The sequence below is a fragment of the Lissotriton vulgaris genome, chromosome 2_1, assembly GCF_964263255.1.
Source record: "Lissotriton vulgaris chromosome 2_1, aLisVul1.2, whole genome shotgun sequence".
Lineage (NCBI taxonomy): Eukaryota > Metazoa > Chordata > Amphibia > Caudata > Salamandridae > Lissotriton > Lissotriton vulgaris.
Genome location: NC_141687.1, coordinates 886,982,525 through 886,998,304, shown reverse-complemented (window position 1 = coordinate 886,998,304; position 15,780 = coordinate 886,982,525). Strand labels below are relative to the sequence as shown.

At 44.7% G+C, this 15,780-nt stretch overlaps 1 protein-coding gene across 2 annotated transcripts in view; it reads left to right on the top strand.

Moving 5' to 3' along the window:
* GRHL3 (grainyhead like transcription factor 3) overlaps window positions 1-15,780 on the top strand; it is a 68,750-nt gene that overhangs the window by 947 nt on the left and 52,023 nt on the right. The gene's annotated exons all lie outside the window — the stretch shown is intronic.

The following is a 15,780-nucleotide window of genomic DNA, read 5'->3' as shown; positions in this document are numbered from 1 at the left end:
ATATTTCTATCCAATGGCTGCTAATGGTTCGTTTAAAGTCTCTGCCCAAAGCTGCCAGGGCCGCACATTAAAGTGTCACTGATTTCGGCAAATCTACCTGATTCTGAGACGTGTAGTTGGAGCACGTGCAGGTCGGGGCACCTGCTGAGCACAGTGCACCTGCCGAGTGCCTCTGAGCCTGCATCACCGGCTCGCAGCGCTCGCTTGTGAAGGCATGTTCAGGGCTCGTGTCCCCACATGCCTCGTGCTGACACCGAATACTAGGTTCAGGAATCCACCCTCACACCTCGGGCTACGGGCTGCTGCCTCCCATTTAGGAGCAAACTGTATTTACTCGCCAGAGTTTTGGTGTCGTTTGTCATCTACTCTCGGGTCACACACAGAGCGGATCCGCCAAAATAAAAGTGAATACATCCATTTTGTATGTTTTGCAGTTAGGAGCATTTCATGAAATGTAATTTAGTGCATGCTTTGAGTACCTTAGTGGATCAGAGCACCAGCTGCAGAGATTTGGGGTTCAGATTCAGAGGTTCAAACACCGACACATTCTTCCTTCCTTCGGTTACAATAAATTGAGTGACACTGAATTGGTTTTTAGCGCTTAGAGACCTTTCCGATTGTAGTATGCGCTGTACAAATGTGTATAGCTTTGGAATTTGGAGCTGGGCCTGATGGACTTTTAGCAGACATTGTCAAGTATTATTTTTTTTGTGTATTGCGGTCTCCGCCTGCACACACAACTCATATGTAACATGCACACACTGTGCAATGAACTGCATACATATTTCATAGGTGTGCCTGCCTGTCAGTGATTATATCCATTGCGCAGTTTTACCACCGGGTGCATTTTTCATATTTAGAGTGTGTGCATGTACTCACTTACAAGATAGTTGTCACTGTGTGCACTTGATTTGTGTATGTCTGTGTGCCTGTGGTGGACCGTACCCTCTTTTCGAGGGTGCAGGTACACACATGCATCTCATACGCAGTGCACGGCAGTGACTTGACTAGGTCTCCTCTCAATGCACCTGATTGTACCCACATGTCATGTGTAGGTCTTTTCATGTCACTATGTCGCCGGTGTTACATAGTTAATACCCCATGCAGTGCGCTTAGTGAGCACCCTCTCAGTGCAATAGATTGTACACACATCACACATGCGCCACCTCGGGATGCTGCGGTAGTGCAAGCTTCCGGTTACCATATATGGAGTGCGGCTCCTCCGCTGTGCCTCGCGTGTGACAGGCTCTGATGTGGGCTGTGGTTTCCACACAGGCGGGGGTGGGGGCACCTGCTCCCTCCTGCACTTAGAGGAGACAGGCATTCAACTGTGCTCCCCCGAGCACTCTGCCCCGATTACCACCACTAGAGCAAACTTCCAGGGAGGCGCGCGAGGATGTCCTCATGGGAACGTGTCACACCAGGAAGCACCCTTCCCTTGTGGATGGACCGGCAGAGGCGTTGCTCTGTTTTAAACCCTTTAAACTCCCAGTGTTGTGTTACAAGTTAGTGAAACGCTTGTATGATTTATCAATGCTTAATCCACGCTTCCCTGCTTATCGCAGAGCTCAGTGAGAGGTGGCATGCACGACTGCTGACGGACTCTTCGTGTGTGACACAAACGTGAACCATGCACATGTGACATTTCACTGAATCACGAAACACCGGAAGCTCGTTTTGTTGTATTTTATTATTGGGGAGACGGTCATTAATGCGTCTTAAACTAGGCCCTTAGGGACACAATGTTATTCTCTGGTCGGCCAAATTATTGACACTTCTTGTGTCAGCCACCCATCGGGTGTGCTCATTTTAAGGGCTGTCAGCTGCAAATCAAACTATTTGTGATTGTTAAACAGTATTGAGAGAGGTGGTGGTTGAAGGACCCCCGCTCCAAATGGCACTGATTTTATACAGAAGCTGTCTTTGTTCTGGATTTCTGCCTGAACGCTCTCATTTACTGCCCCATGGGGGCACTTCTATGTTTAGTATTGCACCCCTGCCCTGCTCAGCCTTCAGGGCCGCTGCCCGTCGTAGGTATGTCGAGGTGACAATGTGCATATCTCGTGTACAAAGCATACAGAGGTGTCTAATGTGCATATCATGGGTAAAGGGCAACTAGCAGCGTCCAATGCGCCTACAAGAGGGGCGGGGTCTCTAGTAGTAGTAAATGTGCCTACAGCAGTGTCTACTGCACATGCCATGTGCACAGAGTATTTAGAAATACCCTAGGGGCATTTCATGCACATTGAACCCTCGTGAGTTTCCAAAGTGCCTATCATGTGTGCAGCTTACAGCAGAAGCCATCACGCATCCATCACACTGCCCCACCATTGTCAGCCTCCAATGTGCATCCGCTTGTTAGAGGCTGCGATGGACCCTTTCACGGGGCAGGTTGTGGGTAAACAGATGACGTCATGTGTATGCTGCCTCCCTCCCTGCAAATATCCCGTCACCGCCGTCACGTGCTAGGTTTCCTTTTCACTGCCTGTCATAGCCAGCAGTGTCACGTTGTGACATGTGGGAACCCCTGGTAACCCCTGAAGTCCATCCTGGGTCAGCTGCAGATGATGGAGTCACAGCGGGCGCCCTTTGTGCACGCAGCGCCAAGGAGGGCAGAGCGCACTTTGTGCCTGAGGGCGATTGACCCAGGGCTGCAGGGGGCGAGCTGCCAGTGTAGGCATCCACAGAACAGACACGAGCAGGCGGCGGAGGAGGGGGCGAGGGGCTGGGACGCCCAGCAGGCAGGAGATGTTCCTATTCAGCTCTCAGAGTCTGTTTTGTTCGGAGGGTGGATGACCCGACACACATGCAGGGTGCAGGGGGCGATCCGCCAAGGTAGGCGCCTACGGAACAGGCACCAGCAGGCGGGGGGCTGGCACTATTTACCGCAGCCCAGCAGGCGGGAGACTTTCATATGCAGCTGCCAGGAGATGGAGATTCCCTCTCTCGGTTAAAGAGGCCTGTGGAGAAATCAGTGGCAGCAACAAGGGTGAAAACGGCCGGCAGCCCCAGCTTGGTAGTAAAAAGCAGACACATTGGGGGCAGTGCCCCTCTCACAACCCTGACCCCGGTGTGACTGCACCTACTGCACTCTAGCTAGCTACAGCCCTGGAAGAATTTCAGAGAGTTGATTAACTCTTCCTTACACCAGAAGCCTCCTACGAAATCTCTCAATTTAGTGCTCAGTCCAATACACTCCCATCGAGGAGGCCAAAGAGTGCAGGGAGCTATCTACAAGTTAATATATGGCAAATATACATTATTTATCTCTGTCTAGTGTGAAACTCAATGAATACCAGTCGATAACAAAGAACAGGATGATATCAGTCCTGGTTTTAGTTCGTGTAGTATTAACAAACAAAAAAGGGCCATGTACATTGATAAATAACAATAAATGCTGCGCCTCTCTAAGAAGTTTGTTTACTTGCCCTTATACATATTGCCAGAAACTGCTGGCGCTGCATCTGGGCGGAGCTTATTCCGTGACGTGACTAGTCTCACTGCCAAAATTCTTTCCTCTGACTGTGATTGGACTATTCCTTTTCGACCAGATGACATGTCCCATTTATTCTGCTTTTCTCTTACCTCAAAAACCCTGCAGTATTGGACAAAGAGTTGAGCGCTCGCCGCTGACCTGCATTATTTGCAAGTCACAACATCGAATCAGATAAAAGCCTTCCACCCTTCAGGGGTTGGAAAAATACATGTAATTTAAAAGAGCAATACTAACTCATTAAGTACAGCGCCTAGAATCAGCAGAAAAAGAGCTGTATAAACAATCAGTTATTATTACATATAAAGCGAATGTAGACAGCAGGGTTCATCTTTTAAGACCTACACTAATATTGCCTTGTTCATTATTTTCATGACTATTTTTTATAGTTTTTTAAAGCTCTGCGTGTCTACTTTTGGTCACTTCACCAGAACGCTAACACGTTTGTGGTTATGTAAGCCTCTTTTATTAAGTAAAAAAGGCCCTGCGGCCCTAAGAGCTGGCGTTACTGCCAGAGGCGAGAACAGGTCGAGCTTTAAAGGCCCTAATTGCCGGCCACACAGTTGTCAGATTTCCACAAATTTCGAGTCGAAGATTTTCAGCTCCAGAGGGCGCGGCGCTTGGGAACTGGGGCTGATTAGGCGCTAGTAATGTAACCGCTTTGTATGAAAGGGTAATCAGCACAGATTTAGAGAGGAGGCCCACCCTAAAAACAGCAGAGAGACAAACACCGCGATGGGTCGTCGCGAGTTTACTGAAAACGCGCCCAGAGATAATCTCTCAGCAGGACCAGGCTTGCAAGCGATTGCTATCAGAACACTTTCGGATACACCTCAAACGTCAACCCTTACCAAACCCAGGGTTTAAATCCGGCTTTTGATCATTACGTCATTGTGGCGGGCCCGACCTGTCGAACCAAGATGGCGAGGGCGACTTGTGCACTGTTTTTGGAGTTAATTTGCCGCTTCGCCGTTTAATGCGCTGAATGGTGCGCTTAAGAACCCACCTTATGCTGTGGAGGTTGACTTTAAAAAGCACGCGCGAGTTCATTTCGTCCAACAAGCCCAACATGATTGCCATGAAAGCAATGCATTTCAGGCACATTTACCTTAAAAAGCTCAGCGCACCCGCACACAAAAGGCCACTTCGACAGGGAAACATGAGGCAGCAAAGAGAGGCCAGAGGAACGAATCTTCACTGCCTCTCGCCGCCAATGAAATAACAAGGGCCATAGTAGTTATGCGGCAGGGGAGGGCCAGGTTCAGCGCTGACTAAATTATGCAGCAAGAAAAGCCACGTTATGTGGCGTATTTAAAAAAAACTGTGACAGTATTACTTCATTATTTTACCATTGTTATACAAGTTTACGTGTTCTGGGAAAAGGTTTCACCTCATTAGCACCAGTTTAACACTCAAGACACCGCACAAGAAACGGAAAGATGACCAATGAACATTTTGGGAAGGAAATGACAGTTTTTTTGTTAAAATCTGCAGACTGCCGCAGATGGTACATTATGTAATAGAGGAAAATCAATATTCCGTTTTTGCAGCCAAAAACTTTCCTAATTCCAGTAGGCCTGCAAATAACAGTCTGCCTCATTGTGGCGAGTAATTCCACAAAAAAGGACCATTCCATTGGTTGATGTGTTGGTTCAGTGTAGTAGCACTGGTGGTACTCGCCCACACCTTTGCACAACACAGCCCTTAGTAAGAGGCCAGTAGGCATAACTAGTCGATTTTCCAGTAAGTGCAACACCATTGGAGTCAACTACGGCTGTGTCAGAGGCAGGTGCATGCCGGCAAGTATGACATGCAGTTGACATTTACAGCCACTGGCCTGCTACGTAATGCGCTAGTTTTCCTAGAGTCAGGGCCAGTCTGCGCTTTTTAGAAACCAATGCACTTGTTGTTTGGTGAGTGCTTGCACCCTCTATTCTTATCTGCACTGTAGTGTGATAGGTGATGAATCTGTGGTGTCTTTGTTTGCTCGTCATGTCAATCGTTTGGCTCAGAGTGACAGAGTTTACTATTTCTTAGTTACTGGTTTTGTTCCAGTTAATTCTTGCGGTCAGCTCTGGTGCAATGATTTGACATTTCTAAGCTCCAATTCCTTTTACATCACAGCCTTTATGAGACCATTTTTCGTGATCTGGTGCCCTCTTGAGGCCTTTTGTGGTGGTACCATAAGGCAGCGGCCTACAATACCCTATATGTAGCCCCAGTCATGCTTCTTGTGGCAGGAGTGACAGATATCCAAGATTCACCTTCTTTTTCTCTTCTTAAAAGAGGGTTGCTGTGTCAGACCGCCTCTCTTCCCCTCAGCTGGTCCTCAGACCCCATATCGTCTGTATAGTCACATTTTCATGGGTGTCTCAATGCCTTGTCTTGAGGGAAACATGGGCTTGGCATAGCTGTTAGTGCAAAGCTTATAGTTACTGCAGGCAGATGAAGAACAAAGTGTGACCACTTCTGAAGCAACCAAGGGCCTGATTAGAGTTTGGCAGCCGTAGGCATCAGGCGGATATTCTTACGCCCTATTTACAGTATATACACATCTAGGCGCACTTTAAGTAAGCCAAACAGGACATCCCCCCTTTTTGGCAGATGCCCTATGTCCGCTGAACACTAAATCAGGCTCTAGGCCTTTTCAGTGATTTTCTAAAGGAATTGCCATGCCTGGTGAATTATTTTGTCTCCAACAGTCTTGCGAAAGGTGGTGGACTTATTTAGAGATAGTTCATAGTACAAATTGCATCCTACTTATTGCTGCTATTGACACTTTAGGAGCTCCAGAAGGGGTTGAAGTGCTAAATAAATGCTACAACACAATGGAAAACTTGTTAACTACTCTGCGACTACTGTGGTTTTACGAATCAAAATATTTTTTTTAAGTAAGCTTTTCTTTACGTTTCTCTATGTTGAAGTAGTTCTGTGTTAGTGTCTGTCATCAGTCCCTGTCTACCAGTGTACTGCAGCATTCAGACTGTCACAAAGTCATATAAAACTGTAGTTCCCATCACAGGGATAAAATATCACATGATGTCATTTCCAGTGATCTCACCAGTAGTCAAAGGGTGTGTGATGTTCTGCATATGAGGTCTTTTCAATTACCCCAAAGATTGGTTTTCTGAAATTCCACTATTGTGAAAGGGAATTACATGCTTTGTATGTTGATTGGCCATGTAGCAGGAGCATGAAAAAAGGTTCTACAGCAGTACATGGAGAAGATGATGAAATTTATGAACCCACCCAAGACAAAGGATCATCAAACTTTAAACCAAAACTGACTGAAAACATATTCTGCAATAATGGAGAAATACAATAATAAACATCCCTTAACAACAATAGACCCTTACTGATGAAAAATCAATTCAATGACCTTTACTAATCCTCACCTCAACCCTACATTAAACACAACTCTTACCTTAAGATTCACCTCGCTACTAACTTCACCTTCTTGAATATCCAAGCAAACCTTATCTACAAACCGTAAAGATGACTGGCATAGAAGTGCCTACATGGACATAAAGCAGATTATTTAGAGGTCGGCAGGGCGCCAGCATTGCTGTAAATCCGTTGCATTGCCGCAACACCACCCCTACCCCAAATGAATTGTCCCCCCTTGCCCATTTTAGAGGTGGGGGAACTGCAGGCTTTTTGATGATGGAGCCTCAGCTGGCTCTGCTACGAGAAACTTTTCACCTGTCGGGCCATTGGTCAAAGAGCCTTCAGGTCATAGTGACAGTCGGCCTGGCCTATTTATAGCAGGGTGACCATCAATAGATTTCTGTGCCCATGACACAAGGAGGTCTTGCTCTGGGACATCGCTCAATGGCCCCCAGGCGCAGGGAGAAACCTCCATGCTTATGTTTGTGTAGGTATTAATACCGTACAAATGTAACCAAAAAAGAGCAGTTGCTCTGAAGGCTTAGAGATTTCCACAGACAGACGGAGATCTCTAAATAGGGCAGATTGTCTTCTATGACCAGAGTGGAGGCCATGGCCACAAGTGACCTGGCAGGATCGCGGGAAGCTCTCTAGGGTACAAATGACCCTGAAAGTGCCTTAATCAAAAACATGCATTACTGATACAAGGGAAACACATTATATAATGCATCATCCCAGAGATGCAAACTATTTTATGAACATTTTGAAGTGGCTTTCGGGTGAAATTGAGGTGCTGTACAAAAATACTCAAATAAATAAATGTATATATTTAAGGAGATAGTGCTTCCAGCCTACATGATATTGGGAGTCATGGAGAGTACTTATCAGACAAAATAGTTGAAAATTCCAATCTTTGGTCACTTCTGCCTTTCTACATTTAAGTAGGGTCATAAAAAGAAATTTAAGAGGTTGTCTCACCCACTACGTTGACCACCGCTTAAATATATATTTTTAACCCTAGCCTACACCCTTGACCAGAATAGGGAACAAGGCCTAGCCTTCTGTACAAGAGCATAGAACGCTAAAGTGAATTGCCATATCCTGAATGTAGGTAGGATTTAGGTGCTTATAAAACATAGCAATGAGTTCAAAATCTCTGTGTGCAAACTACTTTGTGCCGCGTGATTTGGTTTTACACTTAACTTGTACATTACTGCATGTGGAAGAGGGAGAGTACATAAAATAATCGCCATCCACCATGGGTGGGTGGGAAAAGGACAGAGCCTACCCTTTCCTATCTGCCTATCTATTTCTGCCAGCTGCTGTACATGAGTGTCACTGGAAATATCTGCATCTAGCGAGGGGGACCTTATGGTGTCCCCTCATGAGGTGGCAGCATTTATGTGTCCTTTCACCATACAGGATGATGAAGACAATTGAGGCAACACCATTCACATACCGTCATGCTCACCAATATCTGCAAGTGATTAGTGGCTGAGTGTCTCTCTGGTGGTATTTTCCTGTCAGAGGAAGATTCTGCTGGGGAACACCCAACATTACATAATGGGTCGGCTGTATTTCTCAATGGTACGCGGACCTACCATTGGCATTTGGTGACCACTCATATATATAACGATGCTAAGTCCAAGCAACTTTTAACTTAAAGTCATTCTTGTCCAGACATGACCAATGTGTGTACTTATTATCTACTTGTTGTCATTTATTCATCAGAACCTTAATGAATGCTTCTGGGATCAAGTGTATAGTATACGTTATACGATTCTATATAGTAATTGTTTACCATGGACCTGGCCACTTTGCTCAGTGACAGGTTGTTGCTCTTCTCTGATTTGCCCATGGACGGGGATCTGTTTTGCCTAATCTAGGACGAGACTCCATGCGGGGTTGGTTTGGCCTATGGAGGCTTTCCATGAACAAACCATGCCCAATATAGTGAGAAGGGCTTTGTGGCAGATGTCAGGTTAACCTCCAAAGCAAAGCTGGAAGTGTGGCCCAGTAGTATATTTATATTAAAGACATGCAGCCCCTCCTTCTACATTTAAAATTGAAAAAACCTGATTTCACAATATGAAAGTAGTATGCCTACAGGGCCATAATACTTTTAATTTGAGAACACCTGCTTTCCGCTGTAGGACTGTAAGCATGTTCAAGGGATGGTAGCAGAACTTCTCAGTAGCACTGTGTCCTCCAAGGTACATAATACTTTTCATTGAATATTTTAGAAGTGCTGTGTACCGCAGCGTTATGTTTCAAGGGATTGGGCCCGTAGTTATCAATACTTTCATGGAGAAGTGTCAGAATCTCTCTGCTCTACAAGGGACTTCCCCTGTCTTCCCTGTGTGGATGTGTTTCTCTTCAAAGGATTTTAACAGCACTGGTCTCTGTAAGACCATTGATCTACTCATGGGACGGTATCAGCAATTCTCTGCAGCAATAGATTGTTTTTCGATGCATTGAATCAGCACTTTTCTCTCAGGCTGTGTTACTTTCTGTGGGGTAACATCGGCGCACCTCTGTAGCGCAGTCTTGGTCTACAAAAGGTTTTGCTGCATTCATTCTAAGAATGTGATACTATATAAGGGGGAGAAATCAGCACTTCTCTGTACGCAGTGATACTTTTCAGGATCCTGCATCGCACTTATCTGTACAGACGGACACTTTTCTCTACATTCCAAGCTCAGGTGTGATGGATTAAGTATTATTAACCTAATAATATTAAATTAAATGTGCAGACTTATCCGTAAATTATGAAATGTGGGCAGATATAAAGGCCGCTTTGCAGTAACTACTCTGTAAGAAGATTACTGATGCTCTCAGAGTTCCGCCCAATGGGATGCAAGCCTTCAAGAACCTAAATGACCTGACAATTGCACTGCTGACTCAGCCACCCTAAGTTATGACGTATACTGAGCGACAACTCATAGCAATTACATTATAATTAGATGCAAATCGTGTCTGTAAACTATTTGGAATGTGCAAAGCGATCACTAAACACCAGATAAATCAGCGGATATTAATGTCGGCGAGGAATCATCACGCAACAACGTGATAAGCGTACTGAGCGGCTAACAAAGGGTTAATGTAAGGGCCTCCTCCTTGTGGTTTTGCGGTCGAAACTATGATTGCCAGAAGCAAATTTCTGTGCAGCAGAAGGTGTGTTAGTAAAGCTCAACTGCACGAGGCGTGGAGATGCTTCAGCCAGTAAAAATCACAAAACAATATGATGTGCTGACGCTGCATGGAGGCATTATGTTTTTTTGTCTTCAATGTCTTTCAGATAGATTTACTAGTTTTAAAATAGCATCCCAGTCATTGCATCTTAAGATCTAGGAGAAAAAATATGTTGCACATTTCCTGTTTGCACCTAACATTATCTTAAAGTGCTTAAGAGACTAAGAGCTTGAAGTAGCAAAGTGGTTCACCCATTCTGTGGATTTGGAGAAATGTGTTGTTACATAAGAGAATAATAGCTATGCAGAAAAGTATTACACAAATAGTGAACATTAAACGGAGGGCATGAAAAAGATAAAAAAATGGGACATTTACGTTAGTGCTGGCCTTTTAATCATATGTCGAAGAGAGCAGAAGACATGCTAGATAATTAGCCACACAACATACATTTACGTGCAATCAATCTAACTAGAATTAGTTCACATAGTCAACAGTTAGCATCTTGCAAGGGTCGCCTTATGTCCCTGCATTGCTCATCTTTAGTGGACCATAAAGTGGCAAACCCTTCTTGAACCAGAAAAGTGAACATATGATCATAGACCTACAATGACTGTTCTAGGTTAACCCTTCCAAGATCACTATATTGTTTATTTTTGTGAGGACTTGAAAGTTTGCGTTTTATCTAATTATCTGTGTATTTTATACTCTGTCTGCTTTTCTGCGCTTGTGAATCTTCTAACTCCCACCGACGTTTCTAATTCTGCCTGCCCGGCTGTCAATTCACCATGCTGCTTTTCAGCGTGTCTGCTGGTTGTTGTCCTGCCTGTCTACTGCTGTGCCTTCCTGCTAGCCTTCACTCTGCCTGTGTATTGCTTGCCTTTCTGCCTACTGCCTGCCCACTGCTTGCCTACTATCCCATGCCAGCCCATTTGTCAGTTTGTTTACATCTCTGTTTATTAATATATATGTTGTCTACTGGCTCTGTGTCTGCCTATCTCTCAGGGCTTCACTTATATTGGCCTGCGTGCCTATCTGCATGTGTTTTTTCTGATTGCTTGTTTACAGTTTGGCGGATGGGTTACTCCTTCACAAACATTGCCGATTTCCTGTCTGCATTATTTAATCCTATGGCACTTGCATTAAGCCGTATGGAGTACCCATCGTGTTTGTGACGCAGTCACTTGCAACAGCATTACTCATGGAATCAGACATGGGGCTTCAGGTGTTCACCTGCCTCTGCGAGGTCGCCCATGTTAACGCTTTTCATGAATATTGATCACTGAGCCTTCTCCTGTTGAAAAGAAATACTTTTCATAACATCTTGTTTTTTATGGTGTTTGCTTCCACACTTTGGCAGTTTCATAGCTCTACAAAGAACATATGTTACCATGGTTCCAATTTAATGGTACTCAATGTATCAACCTAAAGGCAGAGTAGGCCCCTAGAGATGGGGGTCTTCAAGCTGGGGGGCGGGCCATGCTCTGGCCAAAAGAAGCATTGTGCTGATAGCAGTGCTTTGTTTTAAGCGGTGGGGAGAAATGAGCAGCAGTAGGCCACTCTGTAATGTACCATCACTAGCTTCTTTTTGTCATTTATATCCGAGCTGGGGAAAAAGGTAACAGAATTTTACTGCAATGTTTTTTTAACATGTTGTGTATAAATAAGTCTATACTTATTTAAACATTGCCAGTTTAATAGAATAATTATGAAAAATCTGAGGCGGGCCCGATGAATTTTATTTCTTTACTGGGTGGTGGTGGAGGGTCCAGCATTAAAAGGTTTGAAGACCACTGCCCTAGGGGAAGAAATGAGGCCTGGTATGGCTTTATGATCTGCATGTGCAAACCCCAGGTTTTGCTAAACTTTAGCCCCATGGAGATGTCTACAGAACTGATCTGTAGCACACCCATGGATGAAGGAGGGAGCTGGATGAGTGAAGGTCATGGTCCGACTGACCTACAGGGCAATCAGACAGTCCTCAATGAGCTTGTCTGAGAGGTCAGTGTGGGGCACCGTTTTTTGGCTGTTTGATGGCCATTTTAAAGTCTGCTGGGCCAGTTCTTACTTTGATTTCCCTGATATTAAAACAAACATTGCCTGCAGCCAGCTCAAATCCATTCAGCCTTCCATACCTTGCAAAACAGTTATACAGCATCTTTTATTTTAGTGCCCGGGCCTATTATCTGTCACAGTCTGACACTAGTGAAGGTGCAGTGAGCGCGCCTTCTCGGTAATGGTTGTAGTCTCCTGTGGTAGCCATGGAGTTGTTAATGGCTGCCTCTTTAAGTGAAGCGTTTGCAAAAGGTGGGAACTGGTTACATGTAGGCAATCAGTGTAGTTCCACTGCCCCAAGTGAACCTATCTACACAGTCTTTTCTGCTACTGCAGTTTGACACAAAGGCACTGCCAAGCTCATTAATATTCATCAGACATGCCATTTTGTGCATATGATTTATCCAGCCCGGAACAAATACATCTGTGCCTGGGCAGTAGAGCTAAAAATTACCTGGGCAGAACTTTATTGGTAGGCAGATCCCGCTGAATAAAATAATTGTTGCCCATCATATTGCATATTGCAAAACTATTACCAACAGAGTTATATAGATTCAAGTCCTGGCTTCTTAACAGCACTTGATACACCCCTGTTATGGTAAGCTACCCAACAGCAAGCATTAACTATTGGGTACAATCATATTGTATCAAAAATATCGACAACCAAAATATCGACAAGCTACTTGCATATAGATAAATATAAAGTCACGATATTTAACTCCACAGATACGTAACTTGAATATTTATACATATATGTATACATATACATACATATATATAGATATCCTCAATGTACATAGATCTGACGTTAAGACTAGTAAACTTAGGCTTAACTATATACATATACATAGCATGACAATATATATATCTTCAATGTGCATGGATCTAGTAAATTTTTACTTAACTACATATTACCTTGTCAATTTTTCTGCTACAATATTACTGTAGCACGTTGTTTAATACTCGGTCTTTGGGTATTTTGAGTTGAAGCCTACAACGTGTTCCAGGTTCCTAGGTCCTTGTCAGTGAGGTGTTGCATGAGCCCGAGAGGCAGGAAGTAAGTGCTGTAGGCAGAGGAAACAGAAAGACCCTTGGGCTGGGCTCATGGTCCCCACTCAGGTAAAAATCTGATCAGGTTTTCAGGATACTCACAAAGAATATATATGAAGCTAATTTACACTCGATGAATTTCATTCTCAAAATAATTTACCTATTTGTCAGTCCAGTTTTCTGGATGAATTTGACTATTTGTTGGGGGGAGGAGTCGAGGGCTCCAGCTGTAATTGTGGGTAGATCAGAAATACAGTAAGACAGATATTATACATACTTAAAAGACATATGGGTCATCAGCATATGTTAAATAAAATAGGCTTATTTCATTGTGTTGTGTAAGCACGCAGGCGAAGATGTGCTCCTGGAAGCTCTGCGTACACTGTTTCATGTTCACTTGGAATTAGGTTACTAAGGTTAGAGTTGCGGTCATATTAGGACACCAGTCGTCTAATTTGTACTTTCACCAGCGCTCGAGAGGTATACTTATAGAGCTTAAATTACCCAAGGAAGGATGCACAGGTGATGAGTTTTCATTGTATTGTGCCCTTCCGTTTTAGGTCGAGCCTACTGGACTGCACTGTGTATTGCGAGGCATATTGCAGCTTACAATGAACATAACATTTGAGGATGTTATTTTACTAAATATATGCTTGTGTTTTATGGCCTATTGTGACATCCTACACAAGATCATCCCTTGAAACCGCTCATCGTTAGACTCCAGGTGCCTTAAAGTCACAACACTGGCATCCTGCTTATGTGGTCATTGACTCACTCGCACACTCACTCACTCACTCACCCTCATCTGCCCTTTCATTCACCCACCAGTTGATTCATGCTATAGTATCCATTGAAAAACTCCCTTTCACTCACTCCGTCACCCTCTCACCCAGTAACTTGCTCACCTTCCCATCCACATTCATAAGCAGCACTATTCGACGAGTGTTCACTCGCCAACGTGACACGGAGTTGTGGCCACAGGGTACTTCCTATCATGCAGTTTCTTACTTTTCACGAAACCCTCCAGTTGTTGAATCGTGGTGGTACCCTCAATAATTGTGCCAGAAAAGGGTCCATGGGTTGAATGAGGATGGTATCTGACCCACCCTCAGTAGGTGGCTCCAAAGACTTTACATAATGGCATTATGGTTTACCTTATTGCTGATTCAGTCCCATATTCAAGCTTCTATTGTTGACTTTCATTCAGGGGCCACTGGCGTAAAGTTAAACGGAGAGTGTGATCGACAGTGTGGTGTTCCCGAAGTGGGCTGAGGTGGAATCAGTTACATCTTAGGTAGAGCAAGAGGAGAGACTGTCTCTGCCCCAGCCGCCGTCCTTTCAGAGGCAGCACCTATATATCTAGTACCGGACAGTCAGCCTCGAGTTCAGTTTGGGTGATCCCCTTTGCGAGGCCATGGGTAAACGTGTACACTAATAAAACTAGAATTCACGCTAAATTCTTTTAAAATACAGATGCCTAACAGGTAGGCATCTTGCCTAAAGGACAGGCAACAGGAATGCCTGTTCTCCTGTGACAGAAACGGCACACTGTGGCTGTCATACTTGTTTACAGATTGGCATGTGCGATATTGGACTCAAAAATAATTGATGAGCTAGAAAAGCAGGCGGGGTTTGGACGAATCGTCTATCACCTGTGTCTAGCGCCTACCTGGGTGTCCTTTGGCCTCCTCCTCCAAAGGGTTAAACAAACGACAGCAATTTGAAGACTATTTGTCTATACCACATAAAAGTTGTGTACATTATCTGTGGTCACAAACATCCATTCATTCTGGGGGAGCAGAGGTGGGTGAATGTGACCATAATGAAAATACATAGCATTTTTACGCAGTTTGCAGGTCATCAGACCCAGCCCCCCCCGCCCATGACGAATCGTACATTTGTTTATATACTGAGTAAATGTGTTGTGTACATACGTTCACCTGAAACCTACCGAAACAGAATCTTAATTTCAAGGCAACACCTCCCAGGACCACCGCGAACCCATAAATATTTTGTCTTTGAATACCAATGCTCCTGTTACCCAGGACAGTCGCTTAGTAGCCGCCCATCACAGGGGCCATTAAAAGGCGTTTGTATTCAAGGGACGCCATTTGTTAACAGGTTGCCTGACAGGCAGCTTGTATTATCAAGACAAGCCCTGTGTTTACATCACCTGCCCACAGAAACGACACAGCAAAGGTGGTCGTCAACGACACGTTTCAAGCTCAATGAACTAAAGGGGTGGGATGGTTTGACGCCGGCTTCCCGCGACGCCGCGATAACAAACGCAACGCAGCAGGAATTCCCATGGGCAATTACACGAAATTAACCATTTTCCCCTTCTAGCCAGCCACAGAATGCAAGAGCACCTGTCAGGGCACACACCCTCTTCAATCACACGGGCTCCAACAACCTCGCCCTCCTGTCATGCTCGCATTTGTGTGCCTTCACCACCTACACACTTTTGCAGACAATAGATATCTTTTCATTGCGCTGATCTCTTTCAGCAGCCATCTACTTTCCTTCTTTGCACAATTTGGCCTAATTCAGCTTGTCCAAAGGCGGTAAGCACTCAAGGGGCCCGGTAGAAGCTCCCTTCCTTCAAA